The following is a 9,262-nucleotide window of genomic DNA, read 5'->3' on the forward strand; positions in this document are numbered from 1 at the left end:
TTTTGTATTTGTATCATTTTTTTAGTTTTTGTTTTTTGTTGTTTATTTTGTTGATTTTTTATTTGTTGTTTTTTTTGGAGTTGTTTTTTTGTTTTTGTTTTTTTGTTTTTCTTTGTGGTTGGTTTTTTTTCTTTTTGTTGTTTTTTTATTTTTGTTTTTTTATTTTTTTGTTTTTGTATTTTTGTTAGTTTTTTTATTCATTTTTGTTTTTTTTGTTTTTATTTTGTTGTTGTTATTTTGTGTTTTTTTATTTTTTTTGTTATTGTTTTTTTTTTATTGTTTTTGTTGTTTTTTTTATTTTGTTTTTTTTTGTTGTGAGTTATTTTTTTAGTTTTAAGTTGTTATGTTTTTTTTTTTGTGTTTGTTTTGTTTAATTAGTTTTTTAGTTTTTTTGTTGATTTTTTGGGTTTGTATGGCAAGTTTTTGGGATTTCTGTTTGTCTTTGATATTTTCCCACAAATGCCTCATAAAGTCTCTGTAATAAGCCTCTGTGACTATCTGGCCTTTCGGAAGGTAATCCACTAACAGAACTCCTACAACATCCCCCCCCCCCTCCCAAAATTAGAAGAATCGACTTGGCTTTCTTTGGAGGGGGGGGAGCAGAGCTGTATTTCCACTGTTTGGGGCTAACAGTCCAACGTTTCATTCATGGTCGAAAACTTGGCAGGAAAATTTGCTGGATCTACTTCAAAACGATGCAAATGCTAACTTGACTTTACAATAAATTAAATCTCGTGGGTTTTTGATCTGCTGTCAGCAACTTTGGGACTCCTCGTTCTGACATCTTTTTCATAACGAGAACCTCTGTGATTATGTGGTACTCTGGTTCCAATGGGATGCCCAAGACGCTGGCAATGTACCGAATCAACCCGATCAATGCACAGTCAATAACTTCTGGAGTGGACCTTGCAGGTCTTCCACAGCGAGGGCCTTCTGCCAGATTCTTTCCCCTCGTTTAAATTCTGCAACCCCACTTATTAACTATGGAACAGGAAGGCACTTAAATTAAAACAAAAGTATAAGAGGATGGTAAAAGATCTATCCTAAATCTATGAAAAAAAAAACTATTATATTAGGATCACCTGGAAAGTTACTTTCAAACTACCCATGCGTATTGTGTCTCTAAATTGTGTTTTCTCTGGTCGATTTGCCTGCTTCGCTTAACGAAACGCCCGCTTTTCCGGAGAAAAACCTTGCTATCTACGCCTGAGACCGACTAACTCAGCCACGAAGTGGGAAAAAAACCCTATAAAAGTTCCTCGTGTCCTCGACGGGATTTGAATACTGCTCTTTTTCACACCCAGTGTGGTGAGGACGGTGACGATTTCACTGTGCTACCCGCGCAGACTAAATCTGTGGAAAGGATGATTTATCGTGCTTAATAGGAATCGAAGAAGATAGAAATTTGTTTACACAAAAGAAGTTCCTAAAAAAGGATGACAAATCTTTCGTTTCCAGTTATATCCCATTGCTCTTTCTGAAATGAGAAAAAATCTAGCAATCTTCATCTCTTACACTATCTTCAAACTTTCCATCTGATTATCGATCGCCAATATAGATTTTGCCAGTGACGATCCACAGTGATTTCTTAGCTTTATCTAAGCTTTGTCTGCGGATAAATTCCACGAAAGCATTTAGAGAAACTCTTGCCATAGACATTTTCTAAGACTTTTCTGTCTTAATTTGTACAGAAGCCTTCGTATCAACCTTCCATGATATGGTCCGGCTTCCGAGATTTTCATTGAGATAGCCAGTTTTCTACCTGATCCTCACTGTTATTGTGGTAGACGGCTTTCTGTAATTTAATCCCAATTAATGTTGGAGTTTCTCCAAGGTTTGGTTCTTTTATCCACTTTTTTCCTCGTGTATATTAATGACCTTCTCCAATTGACTAGAATTCTGATCTGTAGTTTTGTTGATGATAATACTACTGAAGTTCTTTCCATTTCGAGTAACCTTCCTCAGCAGAACACGCTTAACCTCTCTGATTTCCTAAATCATTTCTTTAAATGATAGTCTCCAGAAAAAAATAATAAAACTTAGTTTACGTGAATCCTTCCAAACCGTCATCTTATTTCTCACAAAAAACATCTCTGCTCCCATATTCAACTTCAGCAACTCTCTGATTTCTTGACAACGTCAAATATATCCTTCCTGAGGATAACCGTTACTTCCCACCCTATTTTCCATTAGCATATCACAAGCATTGCTTCCTCTGTATCGCCCTCGAGGCTTTCCTTCTGAACAGTTGTTAACTCTGAAGTCGAACAAATCACAAATCCGCCCTAACGATTGAATATTGTTCCCGAAGAGGGATGGTGCATCCTGAACCACTCTAAAATGGCCTATACCCTAATAAAAAAAAACGCAGTACCAATAATACAAAATACGCTCCCCTTAAAACCCCATTCCACTCTTCTCTTCTCCCTTACCACACTTGTGCTCTCGCTTAGTCAGTTGATTATCCTGCAGATCTACTGTCATTACTGGATAGCATGAAAGACTTCTGATTAAGGATGAAGGAATAGTTTTGAGTATACGAGCCGAATAGGGTTTGTCTTCTTGTAGGAATTAGCAACTAAAGGGTAAATCATTGAAGGACTGAAAGCTCTCAGAACAGAAATGTAACCGGGAAACATGTACACCACATGGCGCCATATAATTAACAAAAGTTACAAATGTAGAAAGTAACTGGAATTGCGCAACCTCATTCCAGTTACTTTTACATTTCGATTACCTTTTTAATTTATATATTTTTTGGGAATAATATGAATATTCCGTTTTATTTTATGTATTTTCTTTTATTATTATTTTTTTTTTTGGCTGTTTGAGAAAAAGTCCTCTTCCTTGCATCATTCTGTCTTACTAATACCAGTTGTAATAAAAAAAATTCTTCAATGAATATTTTTCTGGTTATTTTCCCAGGCGGCAATATTTCAAAGATTTGATGGGCTGAAACCCAAACATTTCTTGTGTGGAGGATCTTTAATAAACAGTCGATACATTCTCACGGCAGCACATTGCTGTGTCGCCAACTCAGAGAAAGATATCATGTAAGTATTAAATTTGTTACATTTCTCCTTATCATCTCTTGAAGAATGAAAAATAATGTCTCTCCCAAACGTATAATTCTAAAACTGGACCATAATATGATCTCGATGTGGTCTAAGCTAAGCGTCAAAATATAGTTTCCTCTTTTAGGTGGAATCAAAGAAGTAACTATAATCTGAAACCTTTGTTTCTGCAACAGGCCCCTCATCTGCTTTCCTGGTACAACTTGGTTCCCACAATCTCGACTCTGGCTTTCCATTCTCCATCTCGAAGGTAACAGTCCACCAAAACTTCTCCTACACTGGCCAGTATAACGATATAGCCCTCTTGCAATTGTCCAGTGAAGTTCAGTTTTCTAATAAAATCGCCCCCGATTTGTCTGCCACCTGTCGACTACAAATTTATTGACCTCAATGGAGCAAATGCCTATTGTGGTTGGCTGGGGTATCACTTATTCAGGTAAGAAAAAACTACGTCATTTTCTAAACAAGAAAAACTTTATTCAAAATATAGCACTTTTGTTTTTTCTGAATTTTTGATGTTGCTCAATTCTTAGCTAGCAATGTATATTGTATGCGATATTGGATCTGATTCTTCTTGTATCTGAGCCACAAAATTGACTTGACATGTTGTTGTTGTAGTAGGGTTTTAGCAGCATCAACGAGTAAGGCCATTTTCTTTCGTGTATACTGTCTGTAACCTACGTGGGTTCTGTGGTCGATTTTCTGTTTGCTGGACGAAAAACCCCAGTTTCCGGAGTAAAATCCCTGTACCCTTGCCTGAAACCGCTAACACAGCCACGTTGTGAAAAAAGGCCCGTAAAAATTCCTCACAACAGGATTCGAACTCAGGTCTTTCTTCACCGGGTGTGGGGAGGACGGCGATTCTACTAACTGTGCTAGCCACGAGGGCAATCGACTATTCTAATAATCAATTCTTCCAAGGGTCTCTATAATCAGGTCTGCGAATTTTGTTCTGCGAAGTTTGGAGAGGTCGAGATTCGGTTCCCAATAAAGGTGGAAGGAGGAGAGTTTTTTCTCTGCGAGAAAAAAATTGGGTTTTTAACCAGCAAGCTTAAGAACCCAATTCCGGGTGAATTAGAGAATTGCCGACAACCGCGCAATATGGTCTAAGTCGCTGATATCTCTAAAATCCAACAACGATTTGCAATTTTGTGATTTCGGAAAGAGAAAAATCTTAATAGATTTTACACTTGTTTCGGGAATGGTATGAACTTTTAGTCACTGGGGGGGAGGGAGGCTTAACTAGCTAGGCAGGACCATGCTTACAAGAATGACAGATTAACCTCACTCAAAGTAGACTATTACAAAAAGCTACAGATAGCCAATATTTGTTAGTCTTTTGTGAATTCCTATTTTACATTTTTCTTTAGAATTAAATCAGCGGAATTTCATTTTAAAAATTGATCTTCCCAACGATAAATTAGAAAATTGGTTGTTTATGCTCAAAGTGATTGGGACAAAAGCAGAACTTTCTTATTACATTTAGAGAAAAGAAACAGGAGACAGGATATTAATTATTCTAGAATATAATTTGAAGAAATAAATAATTCCTGGGCTTAAAATAAAACCATTAGGCATAAATAAAAAGCATATAGAGATAAAATCGTTTTTAGCCAAAGCAAAGGAAGCCTTTATCAACTTAGAAAACTGAGGAGTATAAGCAGTTTATTATTTAACGAAATAATAAACTACTTATAAGTAATAAAATACCATTCTCATATTAATTAATTTATTTTTAAATCAGTTAATGAATGATTGTAATGGTATTTTTGTGTTGTATTTAAATGCTCACATTTTAAAATTATACAGTGGTTCTCTTCCTTATCGCTAGATGGAAGCACTCAAAAAAACCTCGTGAAGTTGCAATTCCTATTGTGTCTTCAAAGAATGCATGGCCGCTTATTATCGCTTAAAATCAGCAGCGTTCCTCGCACGTGGAGCGACCCACGTCATCTGCGCAGGCCTCAGGGAAGGAGGAAAAGATTCTTGCAGAGTGGGTATTCATTAAACTGCCTGTAGATTTGAAACAACACCTGTCATATTGGGGCATGTGATATTGCCTTGATCTGTCATTTATATATACTCCTGGCCAAAATATTGAAGAAACTTTTTTTTTATGCAAAACAGCAATGGTCACCCTCGAAGTAACTTCCTTCTGCAGCTACACAACATCTCCAAGAATTTCCATCCGTAAAGGTGAGATCTTCATCAGCTCCCTTTATGGTAGTTACAGTCTTTTGAATTGTCATTATCAACTCATAATGATTTCTTTTTAGATGTCTTTGTTTATTTTTTTTTACGTTTTGGGAACAAAAGTAATCACACGGAGCAAGGTCCGGTTAATACGGCGGTTGCGAGAGGACTGGAATGCTTTTCTGCACCAGAAATTCTGTAATGGAGAAGGCAGAATGGAATCGTGCGTTATCGTGGTGGAAGATCCAATTTTGATTGATATCTGGTTGCACACGAAAGGTTCTTTTCCTTAACCGCTCGAGAATTTCTGTGGTTCATTGTTTGTCCATCTGGAAGAAACTCTTTGTGAATGATGCCTTAATAATAATAAAAAACAAACAAACACATGATCGTTTTCACTCTTTATTTGGTCATTCGAGATTCTTTGGACGCAGAGATATTTTCATGTACCACCACTCCTCACTTTAGCGTTTCGTTTCTGGATCCTACTAGAAAACCAGCTTTCGTCACCAGTAACGATCGTTTCAACATGTCTGGATCGATTTCTAATCTTTCTCGCAAATCAAGATACGTCTTCATGTAGTTTTGTTTTTGTTCATCGCTCAAAACCCGCGTAACCACTTTTTCGCATGGCCAAATCTTCATTTAAAATTTTGTCAACAACGTCTGGATTTAAATTCAGTTCGTCGTTTTATCATTCTGATGGTAATCTTCGATCTCGACGAATTAACGCTCTCACTTTTTGGGCACTGTCGTCAGTTAGAGTGGTTTCTAGCCGTCTGGCACGTGTCTCATCTCTACCGTTTCACGCCCCTCTTAAAACATCTTGAGCCAACGGAATACTTGAAATGGCATCCTCTCCATATTCGTGGCCCAACAAATAATTCTCTGGTCATCTTTAGCTTTAATAATAGTGTTTACTCTCCTAGGAATTCAATCCACTAGCTGAATCTTATTTCTTGGATGGTGTTGAGAATTTTTTTTGCCAATTTCCTTCCAAAGGTGTTTCTCTGTTGGATTAGCATCAGGTGAAATTTTAGATCATGGAAGGACTGCAATGCCATTTCTCGTAATTTCTTCTTTTACCTAATATTAAAGTTAATTTGATTATAGATATGTTAATTAAAAATAAACGAAAAACAGATAACAGAATATGAAAAATTACCTTTTTAGCTGTGTGGCATAGTGGAAAATCTAAAAGTAGTCCTACTGGAAAATCCATTCTGATGATGGGCAATGGTCATTTGCAGTGTGGAGAATAAAATTAATTTTGAAGAAAATGAAGCCGTCCTGTGACTTTGCATGGCTTACACCTCATATCTTTATAGAAACTGGATGTTTTTGGGTCGAAACAAAATATTGCAGAAGCATTGATTCATTGCTATTGCGGCGAATGTTCATCCAACTGCAGCGAAAAGCGACTTTCATCACTGAAAGTAACGTTTCTCCATTGATTAACAGACCATTTTTTGTGGTGGTGTTTGTCCCAACTAGACGTTTTTTCATCATAGCTTTAAAAAGAAGAGGCTTCTTCGTGGGTCTACAGGCTTTATATCCCACTGAAATCAGTCTTCGGCGAAAGTCCTGCTGCTTTCATCAACTGAAGTATATTGTTTCCAGTCGCCTGCAAGTGCTATTGAGGTAGAAAATCGATCCTTATGACATAACCTTTTTAGAATTCGGTCCTCCCAAACAGAAAAAATCCTCGGACAGCTACTTCTAGCCTTCCTTTCTATAGCTCCTTCTTCCCTAAATCGTTTCAACAATTTGGAAATGGTAGCTTCCGAACACTGGCATTGGTAATGCCTTCATTGAGCATCTTTATAACAGCTTTACACTTTCTTGGTTCAGAATTTGAACAGGAATTAGTGGAGTTCTCTATCTTTAACACAACTTTCACTGCTGACTGACCGGCTATTTATACCTCAAAAGTAAGGATCATGCAATATTCGATGATGGCGTAATATGAGAAAATTGAAAATTAAATTGGGAAAAATACGTTTTGGCCAGGAGTATATATTTGTATAATTTTTATTATTGACCATTCAAATCTCCACAGACATTTTATTAAATTCAAGCAGCCATAACTGTTCAGGATCGGACATAATAATATTGTTTCAGAATATAAGGATGATTCTGACAATCCCATTTGTAATTTCAACTGTAAATATGAAAAAACTTATGTAGTTAATTCTTACAAAACCAAAATCTAAACTTTCAGACATTAAGAATTTTTATTAGAATTTATAAAAATGTTTAAATCCAAAATTTGGCCCAAGATTTAAAATATTATATTTAAAATAATGCATAGAGTTCAGAGTCAGTTCATTAAATAAGGATAAATATAAAAATCCATTCTTAGTGGCAACTTGATCATTTGGCTCTGTCTGTTGTGTAGTTCCTGTATAATCTTTGCAATAAATGTCAGTTATCCAATGATTTCATCTTTACCTTTTGTTTTCCAGAGTGACTCCGGTGGACCTCTCATGCTAAAATACAACCAGGACAGGTGGATGATCATTGGGATTGTGTCCTTTGGTTACCGATGTGGAGAACCTGGATTTCCAGGCGTTTATACTAGAGTTACTCACTACCTGGACTGGATATTTGATAACACTACATAAAAGCATGTTTTGTTTTCTTTTTATTTTGTTCAATAACGTAGTCACTTCAATATTGTACCACCATATGGATTTGGTGTGCAGTTTCTGCACGGGATTACTTCTTGAAGATGCTGAAACAGACAAACTCTTTTAATCCACGCAGAGAGAGCAACATCTAAACTGTGAAAAAAATGTGACAACTTGAATTTTTTGGCCTTCCATTCTATTTAAGAAACGCTTACATAAATAAAGATGGTTATAACTAACTATATTGTGTCTTAATTGCACTGTGTCTTCTTTATGTGTGAAGGAACTCAGCACTGTTCATAAACAGACATATACACTGCGATCTGATATTCTGTGGCTATTGTAATAAAAATTTACGTTTATGCAGTGTCCTTCTCCAACTGACTTCAACCACAGTATTGGGGTACGTAGATTTGTACATCCATACCTCTTCCATCATCACTCTCCTATTCATCTCCAGCTAACGCTCTTCTTCCCTGTTTCTTTTCCTGGACCCTCTCCCCTTCAGCAAAGCAAGAAGAGGGAGATAGTCTAAAAAAAGAAACAGGGGAAAAGAGCGTTAGGTATTTAAGAGGAAGGAAAGGAGAGGACATAGAGAGGATGTCTCCAAGCAAGCAAGACTGCGGATCCACTAGTGGGTAGAGAGCCCTATAGAAGAACTGGTACTTAAAGGTAGGGATAAACAATAGGACAGTTAGACAGCTTTAAAAAAAGAAAAAAAAATGGCAAGAGTCTCCACTAATCCTACACCATAAAGGAACTAGGCAGTCTACTCCGGAGTAGTCCTAGTAGGCGAGGTTTATTGATGAATATTGGCGGCAGCGATCTTCTCCCATTGAACAGATTTTAGTTGACTTGAAGGAGGGCAGTGAACGCCTCTTTATTTTTGATGGCTTTGTGGTAAGGCTCAAGCGAATTAAGATTAGTAGAGAGAAGAAGTTGGTTTCTGAGATTAAGAAAAATATTACAGGTCAAATATCCTGTCCCAGATACTTGACCTCAATTGAGCCATGGCCAGTTATCATGTGGATAGTTTCCAAGTTATGGTGTTAGCCAGGTCAGGCTGACCCCCTAACCAGGTGCTGGGAGTGAGGAAGCTTATCTCAAGAAAGCAGTTCCGGGTCAGCTACCTTTTGTTAAAAAGTGTCCATCGAGTTTGTCGAAGGTACTTCAGCTTATAGCCGCTTCTTTTCTGTCTTGAATTTCTAATCAGGCATGGTAGTGAGCTGCATAAATTTTACAGGTTAATGTTGACGAAAGCTGTGCGCTAATCTGAGGAAGAGAATATATAGTATACTGGTGTGCAAAACTTAAGGAAGAACACTATTTCTAAAGATTACAACACACAAAATCTTTACTTAAGGT

At 36.8% G+C, this 9,262-nt stretch overlaps 1 pseudogene across 1 annotated transcript in view; it reads left to right on the forward strand.

Annotated features, from left to right (window-relative positions):
* Positions 1-8,136, forward strand: part of LOC150083854 (uncharacterized) — a 28,394-nt pseudogene extending 20,258 nt beyond the window's left edge. Inside the window, exons 5-8 of the transcript XR_016547095.1 lie at positions 2,926-3,044; positions 3,243-3,495; positions 4,906-5,067; positions 7,733-8,136. The product of XR_016547095.1 is annotated as an uncharacterized LOC150083854 (transcript). The remainder of the gene's footprint in view (positions 1-2,925; positions 3,045-3,242; positions 3,496-4,905; positions 5,068-7,732) is intronic.
* The last annotated feature ends 1,126 nt before the right edge of the window (positions 8,137-9,262 follow it).

The sequence above is a fragment of the Mastigoproctus giganteus genome, chromosome 6 (assembly GCF_048544385.1).
Source record: "Mastigoproctus giganteus isolate SK-2022 chromosome 6, ASM4854438v1, whole genome shotgun sequence".
NCBI lineage: Eukaryota > Metazoa > Arthropoda > Arachnida > Uropygi > Thelyphonidae > Mastigoproctus > Mastigoproctus giganteus.